The sequence below is a fragment of the Gopherus flavomarginatus genome, chromosome 5 (assembly GCF_025201925.1).
Source record: "Gopherus flavomarginatus isolate rGopFla2 chromosome 5, rGopFla2.mat.asm, whole genome shotgun sequence".
Classification (NCBI taxonomy): Eukaryota; Metazoa; Chordata; order Testudines; family Testudinidae; genus Gopherus; species Gopherus flavomarginatus.
Window position 1 is genome coordinate 137913916 of NC_066621.1, and position 14439 is coordinate 137928354.

A 14439-nucleotide genomic window follows, 5' to 3' on the forward strand; every position below is an offset into this window, starting at 1 on the left:
ATAACGGGCACCTGGCAGCCATATCGGTGGAGCAAGGGGCGAGAGCAATCCGAATCAACAACAATAAAGAGATTGCACTATGGTACTTGTATGGGGTGAATTGAAAAATACTATTTCTTTTGTTTACTATTTTTACAGTGCAAATATTTATAATAAAAAACAACAAAGTGAGCACTGTACACTTTATATTCTGTGTTACAATATAAATCAATATATTTGAAAATGTAGAATAACATCCAAAAATATTTAATACATTTCAGTTAGTATTCTATTGTTTAACTGTGATTAAAAGTGCGATTAATCACGATTATTTTTTTTAATTATGATAAATTTTTTGAGTTATGTGAGTTAACCACAATTAATTGACAGTCCTATTAAAAACTCATAATTTGCTGGTCATTATTGTCCTGGTAAAATGTGTGGCAACAGTGTATGTAAAGTTATAAGATTCCACTAACCCATTTCCAAACTGAGATGAACAGGCATTTCTTAAACAAAGGAATGTTTGCTCTAATTAATTTGCATTTAAGCAATAAACAGAGTCATCAAGAAGGAAGGGGAAACAAAGGAAGCTCAAACAGGTGAGGAAAGAGCAGAAGGGAACATCCTTCCCCACTGGCTTTGTATCTCCTGATACTGAGTTGGAAATGTTTTTCAAGAGGGGAACTGAAGATATAAACAGGAGGGACAAACACCTAAAGGCACCCCTCATCCTTATCGCATTCACCCACCACACGTGAAGTGAAAAAGGAAGCATTAGCTGGATTCTGAGAGAAGGGGTCTTGATCCAAAAAGTTTGTTCAATAAGACTGCTAAAAGCAAGTGGTAAGAAAACTGCTTTGAATTTAACATAATTTGTTGTTAGGCACTAGTTGCGTTTTATCTTTTTCTTCTAACCATTTCGGACTTTTATGCCTTGTACTCATTTAAAATCTCTCTCTTTGTAGTTAATAAACTTTGTTTTTTGTTTTATCTAATCCAGTGTGCTTGAATTGAAGTGTTGGGGAAACTCCATTTGGAGTGGCAAGTTGTGCGCATATTATTTCTCCTGAAGAAATAACAGACCTAATATAACTTGTAGTGTCCAGGAGAAGGCTGGGCAGTACAGGACATACATTTCTGGGGGAAAATCTAAGATTGGGAGTGTGTTGGGGTCACCCTGCAGTATAAACAAGGCTAGTGAGAGTCAGAGTGTAACCCAAGTGTAGCTGGCAAGTTGCAGTTACAAACATTGCATGCTTGTGAGTGGACCAGATGAGACCTCCTTCAGCAAGGCATGATAACGCATCCAAGATTGCACTACAAGGGTGGCACAGTTGCTCATTAATCTAGATTGTTTCCAGTTATGTCACAGTTCTTTAACTTGTTCTTTCCATATTCTAGTTTGTGTTCCTTCTCCCTTGTTGTTAATATTAATAGTGTTAAGGAACTGGTCACATTTAACTTTTTTGGCAAAGATTGAAGCAAAATAGGCATTAAACACCTTGGACTTCTTGATGTTGTCTGTTATTAGCTCTCCTTCACAGCTAAGCAGTGGGACTACACTTTCCTTCATCTTTCTCTGGTTTCTAACATATTTAAAGAACCTCTTCTTATTGCCTCTTATGTCCTTTTACAGGTGTAACTCATTTTGTGCCTGAGCCATTTTGATTTTGTCCCTACATTCTTGTGCTATTTTGCTGTACTCATCTTAGCAATTCACCCATGTTTTCACTTTTTGTAGGATTCCTTTTCATTTTCAGGTCATTAAAGGGCTCCTGATTCAACCATATTGGTCTCTTTCCATTCTTGCTATGTTTCTTTCACATTAGGATAGTTTGACGTTGTACCTTTAATATTGTCTCCAATTTCTCTCCAGTAGTCAGAATTGAGTCTAAAATGGCTGCCTCCTGATTACTTCCTCCATCTTCTTTTCCTTTATCAATCTTCAGCAATAATTGGTCCATGGTCTCCTTACTGACTTTAACCAGGCATGAAGGGCATGGGGATTATCTTACAAGTGGTGGAACGCAGCTTGCAAGCAAATCCTACATTTCAGTAAATAAAAGTGGCTGAAAACCCAGTAGTAAAAGTGGCTTCCCCCCTTTAATCCTTTGCTCACTGAAGCATCTACCTCTGTCCAGATTTGACCTGTGAAAGAAAATGAGTGGTTTCCACAGAGAATCACTCAATTCTATTATTGAGCCTGGCTAATCAGAGTGCCCACAGCTCAAAATGGTCTAGTTCTGCTATTCTGGATGCCACAGTTCCTGCTGCTGAGGAAAAGAAAACTATCTTCTTCTCACGTGTAGCATAAAAATACCAACATTCTGTGTGGTGTGATGGACTAAATTGTCAGTGAACCTTAGCGATCAAGCCAGCTCCCTTGCTGCTTCATCAGGTGCACACCATTCTGACCTGTTAAGGGGAATAGGGACATCTTGATGCCTTTCCCTGCAGAGTCAATGGTCATGGATAGCAAAGGCTACAATAGTCCAAGAGTGGCCCAGTAGCTGATTAGTTATAAAGCCCTGAGTCATTCTGGAAAGTCATAAGTAAATTGTAGCTCATGTGGAGGTTTAAAAACTTTCTATTTTTAGCATTAAAAACAAAAATCTGTACTTTTATTGGAATCTTGAGGTGCAGCTGACTTTTCCTGGAAAATGTTGAAAATAATTTTATTACAAAACACCCCGATTTATGCTTTATATGTCTTCTGAATATTTTCTCCTTAAAAGCTCATCTACTGTTGCTGATAAATTATCTCCCTACATGCCAGTGTAATCTTCACAATGGGCCCAATCCTGTGACGTGCTGAGCACCCAATTTCCACTGAGTTCAGTACCAATCATGATTTGACCCTTTCTGACATAATAATTTTAAAATGAACCAGTTATGATGTCACAAACTGAGAACCATCATTTCAGGTGGGCAATAAACAGGAGCACACAGATCATTTAAAAATGATACTTTCAAAGAAAATACCGATAACAGAAATGAGGAAAGGGAAATATGGATATGATCCAGGAGAATTGTTATTAAGTTGTATTTTTCAGATTTTTTTTGGTGAGGCTTCAGAAGGTCTGTTTAGAAAGCAGTGCCTCTGCATTTTTTTATACGCAAAGTCCCACTTGATATTTATTATATGGGTACTGCAAAAATCAGATGTCTTGCCTGAAATCTCAGGTTTCAATTAATGATATTTTTTCAGATACACAAAAAGAGTGACAGGATTATAGACCCAAATTGTTGGTATTTTAAGAATCTGACAGGCTCAGCACCATGTGCCATTCTAGCCTCCCAGTGTATCCTCCGTGGTTAAAATTCTTAAGCACTTTAAATTCTTTTGGTCAGTATTTTTTTTCTTTCAGGGAAGACAAATAGAAGCACATTCCAAGTAACCATTTATAGTGTACAGAAAATTACAAGATACTAAAATCACCTCTTTGAAGGTGTTTCCAGGGTTTAGACAGCTAAACAAATTTGTTCTTTTGAAAAAAACTGTTTAAATCTAGAATGTACTTATCTGTATTCCAACTTAAATGAAAAACAACAATAGAAACACAAAAAGAACGAGGAGTATTTGTGGCACCTTAGAGACTAATGAATTCATTTCAACATAAGCTTTCGTGGGCTAAAGCCCACTTCATCAGATGCCTGCAGTGGAAAATACCAGTCTCTAAGGTGCCACAAGTACTCCTTGTTCTTTTTCTTGATACAGATTAACACGGTTACCACTCTGAAAATGGAAACACAGTAAACCATATGGGTCAGATCCTACAGTGGGATTTTTGCCTGAGTAAGGATGGCAGGGTCAGACCCTAAATTAGGACAATTTAGAAAGCCATTCCAATGGAATCAGCTATGAAACAATACATAGGATGTTTATTTCCAGTTGTGCTCAGTGAAACTTTAGAATCACGCTACTCTTGGCGCCTCAAAAATAAATAAATAAATAAATCAAATTACAATAACCTAAAATTACACTGGACAACTTGCAAACAGCCAGGATGATAAGACCCCTCATGTCAGACTTGGGTATCTGAATGAGATGGAGGATACGAGAGCAATCTGGAAAAGTGGGTCCCTTTCCCAAAGTGTGGTCACTTTCCCAAATACTTGGAGACTTTATTTCAACAAATTCTTCAGATAATCAATTTTAGGCTAAATCTGACTATAGCTATGTATAAATCAATTTACAAATGGATGGATAAAATCTATAGTCTGGTGTGGAAATTCCATCGGATGAATGCTCTGATATTCATTTTGCTGTTCCATACTAGGAATCATCTGGTTCTAAAAACATATTTGTGTTGTACCACTTGTGCACCAATTGTGTGGATTGTTTGCATTTTTCTTGGGAAGGATATAAAAAGAATATGCTTTTAAATCAGTTCAACCTCTTGGTTGCTGCTTTTGTCCTCCTTTAATGCTGATTATGATTCAAATTTATTTTTAAATATCAACAAGAATCCTGACTAATAACTTATCACCTTACCTGATTTATTTAGACTAAGAGATGGACCCTTATTTTATGCTACTGAAGGAAGGGGAACCAACCTGAAAATAAAAACATATAACATTAAAGGTCAGATTTTCAAAGCTAGACTTGTAATTGCACAAATATATTTGTATACCCACACAGTCAGGCACCTAATGGCCATGTGTGATTGCAAGTACATACACACTGTGGGATTGATGCCAAAATGCATGCAAATGCCTGGATGCAGTTGTATGCACCTACCTTTCTATTTATAACTGTAGTAAGATGAGGCACTGGAACATAAACTCTTGTGTTAGAGGCCTAGTCTGAGGCATGAAGCCTGAACCAAAGTACTTCCAGGCATTGCTAAGCAAAAGTTGGCGAGAAGAGGGTTGCTAGAAGCAGGTGCATCTACACGTAAGTGCTAATAAGAGGAACTTGTGCCAAGATGACATCAGAACATTTCACAGACAAGACTTCACAGAAAGTCCTGCCACTGACTGAGCTGTGTCCATTGCCAGGGGGCACATGTAGAGTCTATAGACTCATAGACTCATAGACTCTAGGACTGGAAGGGACCTCGAGAGGTCATCGAGTCCAGTCCCCTGCCCTCATGGCAGGACCAAATACCGTCTAGACCATCCCTAATAGACATTTATCTAACCTACTCTTAAATATCTCCAGAGATGGAGATTCCACAACTTCCCTAGGCAATCTATTCCAGTGTTTAACTACCCTGACAGTTAGGAACTTTTTCCTAATGTCCAATCTAAATCTCCCCTTGCTGCAGTTTAAGCCCATTGTTTCTTGTTCTATCATTGGAGGCTAAGGTGAACAAGTTTTCTCCCTCCTCCTGATGACACCCTTTTAGATACCTAAAAACTGCTATCATGTCCCCTCTCAGTCTTCTCTTTTCCAAACTAAACAAACCCAATTCCTTCAGCCTTCCTTCATAGGTCATGTTCTCAAGACCTTTAATCATTCTTGTTGCTCTTCTCTGGACCCTCTCCAATTTCTCCACATCTTTCTTGAAATGCGGTGCCCAGAACTGGACACAATACTCCAGTTGAGGCCTAACCAGCGCAGAGTAAAGCGGAAGAATGACTTCTCGTGTCTTGTTTACAACACACCTGTTAATGCATCCCAGAATCATGTTTGCTTTTTTTGCAACAGTATCACACTGTTGACTCATATTAAGCTTGTGGTCCACTATGACCCCTAGATCTCTTTCTGCCATACTCCTTCCTAGACAGTCTCTTCCCATTCTGTATGTGTGAAACTGATTGTTCCTTCCTAAGTGGAGCACTTTGCATTTATCTTTATTGAACTTCATCCTGTTTACCTCAGACCATTTCTCCAATTTGTCCAGATCATTTTGAATTTTGACCCTGTCCTCCAAAGCAGTTGCAATCCCTCCCAGTTTGGCATCGTCCGCAAACTTAATAAGCGTACTTTCTATGCCAACATCTAAATCGTTGATGAAGATATTGAACAGAACCGGTTCCAAAACAGACCCCTGCGGAACTCCACTTGTTATACCTTTCCAGCAGGATTGGGAGCCATTAACAACTACTCTCTGAGTACGGTTATCCAGCCAGTTATGCACCTACCTTTCTATTTATAACTGTAGTAAGATGAGGCACCTTATAGTAGCCCCATCTAAATTGTACTTTCCTAGCTTATCTATAAGAATATCATGCGAGACTGTATCAAATGCCTTACTAAAGTCTAGGTATATCACATCCACCGCTTCTCCCTTATCCACAAGGCTCGTTATCCTATCAAAGAACGCTATCAGATTAGTTTGACACAATTTGTTCTTTACAAATCCATGCTGGCTATTCCCTATCACCTTACCACCTTCCAAGTGTTTGCAGATGATTTCTTTGATTACCTGCTCCATTATCTTCCCTGGCATAGGAAACTATTACCATGCTTCGTTTGACAATAAACCTGGCTCAGGTTTCTTCATACCTTACTAGAGTCTGTGATCTTTGGGGGTTCTCTCGGGGTTTGCTGTGTCAGCTATCTGCGCAGAGCCGGGGCAGCACACAGAGGGAACACACACGCAGCCGACTGCTATCATCAAACAAGAGCAGAGCACCACATCGATAGCTACTGACAACAATAACATTTCCAAAAATTAGATTGAATAGCCCCTAGCACAGTGAGACTGAGATCATGAGGGGGGCCTGTACATACAACCACAAATAAATAATAAATTATTAACTATTAACTCTTTATGCAATTGTATAAATTCTCCACAGTAACTGTGTCAAAAACAAGCATAGAAAATACTTTAAAAATCGTAATGTCCATGAAACCGCAAGTCATTCTGTGGCACACACAGGATGAAATCTGAGATTATTAACAATAAATGGGAGCCTTGTTTCAGCAGGGAGTTGAGGACTGCTTAAACCCCCAGAGGAAGCCAAGGAGATCTTTTGAGAATGAAGGTTATAGAGATATCAAGTAGAAAAGGGGTATTTGTCTCTATCTGCCCCACCATAGCACTGAACTCAGTCTCCTCTGCTGATATATGGGAGGCACTAAACCTCATGCTATCAACATCAAGAGACAGCAGCAATGAAATAGATGGACTAAAAACTGCATAAGCACTAAAAAGTATCTTACAAATTAAAAAAAAATGGTGCTTGTTTTCAGCTTCTGGGGTTTTGGCAAGATCTCAGGTCCCTAGGCTCACTTTTGTGTACACACTTGAATGATGGGCTTGATTTAGAGACAATAATCCCCTGAGTTTTTAGTATCCTAATCCATTGAAGTGGGAATGGATATGATGCCAAAATCAAAGAGTCATGTCCAGAGCCAATGGAAAACCACAGACACAAAAACATTATGGATTCCTCAGTTTTTCAGGCCTTTTGTAATTTTTGCTGCTACCCACTGCATCTAAGCTTCACAATGTAATCAGTTTTCCACCCAGCCTTGCAGGGAACCACCTCCAGCCCAAAAGCAAAAACGTTGGCCTAAATCTTTCCATGGTGTTATTTTATTACAGTCACTGGAATTACATCAAGGATAGATTTGGTCTGTTAATTCTACTCACCAAACACTTCAGTTCACTCTGATGCAGAATAAAAGAAAGACCACAGATGCTGGCTCTGTGATATGGTAAACCTGGACTGCTCAGGAACCCTCCTCCAAGCAAAAACAAATATAAACAATGCTGTGTGGAAAAGGACTTAACTTCAGAGTCAGGAGAAGAAAAGAACTTCTATAAATGAACTCCCTATCTCCTATATTCTGTTATCCCAACTGATTCCTGATTTCTAGTAAAGTCAATGGGAATTGCAGCTGTTTAACACATCTTAATTTAGAGATCCCTCCATCCACCAGTGAAATGCAGCCACTTTTGGGGTGAAAATTGGAACTGTTTACTAGAAGCGTGATGGGGTGTACCAAGCCTGGGGTCCGGGGCCTGACCAATCACTGTGGGCCAGGGGTGAAAGTTGTTTAAAGGATTTACCAGTACACTGGAGTCCTGGGAAGGGCGTGGCCTCAACCAGAAGAGGCGTGGCCTCAATGGGAAGAGGTGAGGCTTTTAAATCACCTTGGAACTACCAGCTGAGAGCCCTGGGGTTCAGGGGCGAATTAAAGGGCCTGGGGCTCCAGCCATTGCAGAGCTCCAGGCCCTTAAATCATTGTGGAAGCCCTGAGGCTGCTACCCTGAAGCGGCAGGGCTCAGGCTAGGGCTGGGATAGCGGCAGCAGGGCTCCAGTGGTGATTTAAAGAGCCAGAGGCTCCAGCTGCTGCGGGGAGCCCTGGGCCCTTTAAAGCGCTGCTGGAGCTCTGGCAGCTGGGCTCAGGTGGCACTTTTAAGGGCCCGGGACTCCCCGCAGGAGCCAGAGCTCCGGGACCTTTAAATCCCCACCTGAGCCTGGCTGCCAGAGCTCTGGCAGTGATTTAAAGGGCCCAGGGCTTCCTGCAGGGGCTGGAGCCCTGGGCCCTTTAAATCAATGCTGGAGAAGCCGGTCCAGGCCGGCACGGCATACCAGCTCTTGCCAGTATGTCGTACCAGAGCGCACCAGCTTACTTTCACCTCTGTCGTGGGCCCAGGAGACCACACCCCCTTGACCCTGCTGGGCATGCTCCAGGTGGAAGGGACAGATAAAAGGAGGCAGTCCAGCCCAGTCTAGGCTGGCTGAGAAGGAGGAAGGACACGTATTGCAGGCTTCAGTAGAAGCACCTGCAGCTCTGCACATGGTGGGAACTGTGGACTGTATGACGCTCTGGATGACCAACCAGCTGTGGAGACTGACTGGGATACCAAGACGAGCGGTAGGTAATAACCCTGGGAATGTATTAGAAACTGATGTTTAACCCTTTACCTGGTAATTTCCTCACTTCATAGGGCCAAGGCCAGCTCCAGCTTTTCTGCCACACCAAGCGGAAAAAGAAAAAAAAAAGAGTGGCGGCTCTTCAGCGGCAGCTCAATCACACCACTTCTTCTGTGGCAGTTCAACGGCAGGTCCTCCCTCTCTTCCTTTTCTGCGGCAATTCAGCAGCAGCTCAAAGAGGAAGAGAGGGAATGGGGGACCCACCGCCGAATTCCCGCCGCAGACCCGGACATGCCATCCCAATACCGGACGGAGTGCCGCCTCTTTGAACTGGTCTACTGGTTGCCCCAAGCACCTGCTTCCTACGCTGGTGCCCGCAGCTGGCCCTGCATAGGGCCCTGGGTCAGAACCTGGTGGAGTAGGAGGGTGCAGGTTCCCCTACCCCCCTCCCATCCCCACACACACATTGCCACTAGCTGTGGCTACTGAAGGCTTGCTCTGCCCTGCACAGGGGCTACAGACTGATTGCTCTGTCCTACCCAGAGGGTCAGAACCCCCAACTGCTATTGCCTGCCCCAGCCAGGAGGCTCAAAAGCCATAGACAGTTTACTCTGTTCTGCCTCGCCCAGGGGCTGCAGACTGATTGTTTGCTTGGCCCTACCAGAGCCCCTGAGCTTTCCTTATTGCAATTGCCGGAGCCCACAGGGAGTCACCACAATTTCGCATGACAGGGTGTACCAACCCTTGACTGGGACAACCAGGATGGCTGTGCTTGACATGCAGGGCCCCCTGTGACAGCAGAGCACAAAATGAAGCTGCAAGTAGGCAAAGTAGAATGTGGGCAAGACACTGGGGTTAATGCTCCTGCTCTTATGAAAAGTACAACATGGTCTAGTGACCACATGTTTTATATCTCATCTGAAGGACCATTTAAAAGACAAGGAAAAACATGCTGAAGAATAGGAGTCAGGACTACTGCTCATGATGACTGCAAAGAACATGCATCCTCCCCACATTTTCTGCTAGATGGGTCTAGTCTGTAAACTACATGGCTGGTTTCTCCACCCTCTCTCCAGGACAAAAGTCTCAGGAAGAGAGAGAGAGAGAGAGACAGATCTTTGGCCTCTGACTACTCTTGACATTTTTTCTCTGCAGACTGATATTCAGCCAGCTGGTCAAAAACCCATCCCATTAGGCTGTCAGGGTTTCAATCTCTTGATATTATTCTTATGATCCATCACATGTGGTGACCAAGCGAGGCTACTCCATACTTTCTAGATCTGAGGTGTACTTGTTTCAGTAGCACTAAGTGAAACTGAATGCAGGTTAAGTTGAACAAATGGAACTCTACTAAACCTTGTGGACTCCTCTGTCCATGTAGCTGAGCTGTGCCCGGCCTAAGTCTCCATGTTTCCAATTCCCCTAGTGTTTGCTCTGTGGAAGTCCCTCCAGGGACCATGGGCTCCCTGACTCCAGTTCCACTGATCATGATACAGTGCTCCCTCAATGATTTACAACCTATGTAGGAGGCCTATGGACAGGGCCGGCTCCAGGCACCAGCTCAGCAAGCAAGTGCTTGGGGCGGCCAAGGGGAAGGGGCAGCATGTCGGGCTCTTCGGCGGCAATTCGGCGGTGGGTCCCTCAGTCCCTCTCGGAGGGAAGGACCTGCCGCCAAATTGCCGCCAAAGAAGAAAGAGGAGCTGCCGCCAATCACCACCACAACTTTTTTTTTTCACTGTTTGGGGCGGCAAAAACCCTGGAGCCGGCAGCTGTGAGCCAACATTAGAGAAGTCTCCTTTCGCCTGATAGGCCCCTTGGAAAACATGTAAAATTCTCATAGAAATGTGTCTACGGCAGAAATCTACAATTTTTCATAATTGTTTGGGTTATTTCTGGTTTAGATTGAATATGCTTGTGTGTGTTGTTCTTTTATCATTTTCATTAAGTGTCTTTTCCATCTGCATTTCAGAGTGTTATGAAATTGTGACTATCTTATGGGAGAGTTACACTTTTTATTTTTTTTGTGGTTGTTCTAATTCTGGTATTTGGTAACTTTTGCCCTTCATTTATTCTTCTGTATTTCCTTAAGGCAGCAAGCCATTTTTGTGGTGCTTTATGAGTTGTCTTGCCAACAAAATTCTTCTTGCACGTTATAGTGCATTGAAAGGATTTTCACCACCCATTCAGTATCTGTAAAAAGCTAAGCTGACCAGCAATTGTATACACAGAGCTAAATTTTGTCCTCAGTTATAGCTGCAAGACCTTTATTGGTCTTCACATTTGTTACTGAAGGCAGAATTTGGCCCATTCTGTGTAACATAGTTACAGGTACATTATTATAGTGGTTAAGTACCTATATAGTACTACTATATATACATAAACAGTGTAACGAGGCAGTGTGGCTCCCCTCCTCATCCGGGAGGGTCGAGCCCCATCACTCACCCAGAGGGGCGGGGCCACTAAGCAGAAGTCCCACCCCTCAAAGGGTCAAGTGGTGACCCGGAAGGATAAAAGCCGGCCCTCAGGCCTCAGTTGGGGCCCAGCCACCGGCAGGAGCAGACCTGTCAGCGGGAGCTCCTGACTGGGAGGCTGCTGAGGCCGGTGTCCGGACTGGCCGGGGCCTCCCGACGCTCGCTATAACGAGGTGCTGCCAGAGCTTCACTGCGCTCGCTACAACGAGGAGCCGTCAGAACCGCCCCGCCCCTGCTGCAGCACCGAGGACACCCCGGAACAGGCCTGGCCAGACTTCCCGGAGGAGCTGCCGGACTTGCCGCCCAGCCCTGGCCGTGATGAGCCTCCGTGGTGGGACATCCCCGAAGGGGGTCCCACGAACCAGGTAGGCTCGGAGAGGGATACTGGAAGTAGCCCGGGGCAGCCGACCCGAGTCAGGCTGCAGATTTCCCGATACCCATGGCAGTGTGTTGCGGTCAGGATCCCCACTGACCACCTGCAGCAGCCATCACTGCTTCTAGGGCCCCGGGCTGGAATGCAGTGGAGTGGGTGGGCCTGCGTTCCCCCTGCCACCCGTCCATGGGTGGCAGAATCCTCCTCGGCCTGAAGAGGCCAGCTAAACGGAGATAACTGTGTATTGGTGCCCTGCCTGAACCTCAGGCTGGGCCCCCTTTGACTGTGCCACTGCTCAGTCCTGTCCCAAAGGGCCTGAGTGACCCGCACCCTTGCCAGCCCGTCCCTGAACCAAGAGGGTCGGAGCTGAGATAACTGTGTATTGGTGCCCCGTCCGAACCTAGGGCTGGGCCCCCTTTGACTCTGCCGCCACCCGGTTCTATCCCCAGGGATCGAGCCACCGGACGGTGGGCTACAGTTCCAAGGACCTAGACCCTCAGACGACAGGTCGAGGTTGGTGTGGCTCCCCTCCTCATCCGGGAGGGTCGAGCCCCGGCAACGCCCCCGCTTACAACAGGTATAGTTATTTTTCAGTACAGAACAATGAGTGCAACAATATATTGTTATGTAAGTATAACAAAATGTGATTATCAATCAGTGAAAAATGTTCCTAGTATGGGGCATGGTTAAGTAGAACCAGACGTTTTGTTTTGGGGGTTGTTTTTTTTTTCATGATTTTTAAAGGATTTTTCAGAATCTGAGATAAATATAAAATGTTTTCATAATTCTTTAAAATTTCAATCAAAGCCATTCTCCTGCAATACTGGAAACTAAAACCCAACAGCACTGTAACAGTGTTAGAGAACCCAAAAGTGAAATGGCCTAGAAAGAGAAGGTGCCAGGTCACAATGCCTGAGTAGGGAACTGGGCCCAGCCATGCGGAACAGGGCCCACCTATGTGGTGTGAGTGTGGGGCAGGCTTACTTTCCACCTACCTCCCCCTCACTGCCCAGGGCCTCCCCTCTACACTGGGCCTGCAACCCACCTAGAACCTTCTTATGTCCCACTGGTGAGTCAGGACCCATCATTTAGGAAACACTGCTCAGAGATTTGTGTGACAATGAAGAGATGCTAATATCATTTAATTTAATACAAGACAAACTCAAAGCATCCAAACACACAATGCTTTTCCTCCCCTTATTTACAAATCCATACACATTCTATTTAAATTATTTGGCAAACCAACTCTGAAATCTTTAGTTCCTTCCTAGGATTATGCTTCTAGGACAGCTCTGCCTAAAGACTTCATATCTAATGCACAGTGACACCTGACTAAATCCTAGCTAAATATTCTGGACCATGTATGCAGTTGTGGTGTTAAACCCATGGGTTCCCATAAAGGAGGATCAACTCAGCCTGGAAGAATGCCTGAAAAACCTTCAGATCTTCAGAAAAAAATTAAAACTAGTAAATGTCAGATTTGCATAAATCCTCAAATTGTGACGAAATTAAACATTTCATCAGTTGGGTGTGCTGGAGCTGTGGCAGCTTAAATGGGGATATTAAGTATATTTCTTGGCACTGCCTTACAGCACAAAGAATTTAAAGAGGAATTCCACTACACTTAAATGACATTAACATAGATGCATGCCCTGATCCAGTAAATTGTTTTCTAAGGCTTAAGGATCACGCAGCTCTTACTAACAGGCAATATGATCTATCCATCTCAGTAATCGTATAGCTCTTAAAATGAAGAGGTTTTTTCTCTCCTTAAAGAGTGGTGGACTTCTTTTCTTGAGTGCATGAATTAGAAATATCTAATCCAGAGTATCCATCTCTTAGATGATTTCAGTAGTCTTCTTTAGAAGATAGATTCTTCACTTGGTCACTCCACCCAAGAACTGTCTGCATACAGAACCCATTTTTATTTCATGAGAAAGCAAATGCCAAAGAGTCAGTGTTTTATTGATTGATGTTTGGGGGGCTTTCCCACTAGTTTTATCCCCATGCTCAAGAAACATCTCTTCCTCTTCAAGGAACAGGCTTCAGAGTAGAATGAGCAAGATTTGGGGCCCTTCTGCTACTAAGCAACAGAAGCCTTTGCAAGAAGAGGGCAGTCAGTGCTTACAGAGTACTTGTCTGATCCTCTTCCTCCAGGTGACAGCATTCCCTCAGAAAGGAAAAGTAGTATTTAGGGGAAGTGGTTTGGAAGTAGCCATTTTAGAGAGCAAGTTCCTGGCCCCCTTTCTTTCAGGCTACAGTGGCCTTTGGGGGAAGGTGGGCAGAACTGAACAGGCACTATTTGGGGATACCAGTAGTAAGCGCACAGGCTCCTTGGTCCATTTCCCCAGACAAATCCAGTTTGGGGCAAGGAGAGCAGGTGCAGCCTTTAACAGATGGTGGGCAGAAAATCAGGGACACTCCCAATCATGGACAAAAGCAAGGCTAATGAACACTGATTGCCTTCAGGAGGTAGGGGTGAGGCATTGGAGCTGGCTCCTCTTTCCCCAGCGCTCTAGTGCCAGATTTTCTTTGCTGGTGCCAGCTTTCTCCGGCTGTCAGTGCTGGCCTTTTCCCACCATCCACAGTGGAACTTATTGCTTATGCCCAACATGCTATCACTGTCTGAAAGGATAATAATTTACTCTTTGGTCACTTGAGCAAGTTTCAACCAGTAAGATTTGTTAAAGTGTATTTCCACATACATGCTGACTATCAACATAGATTAGGAATTTGCCACCTGTGTTAAAGGGATTATGGGATACTAGTCTCCAGTCTATGAAAGTTTTCTTTTTGTGCTTGGACACCTCTGTATAACAAAAGCAATAGATTATC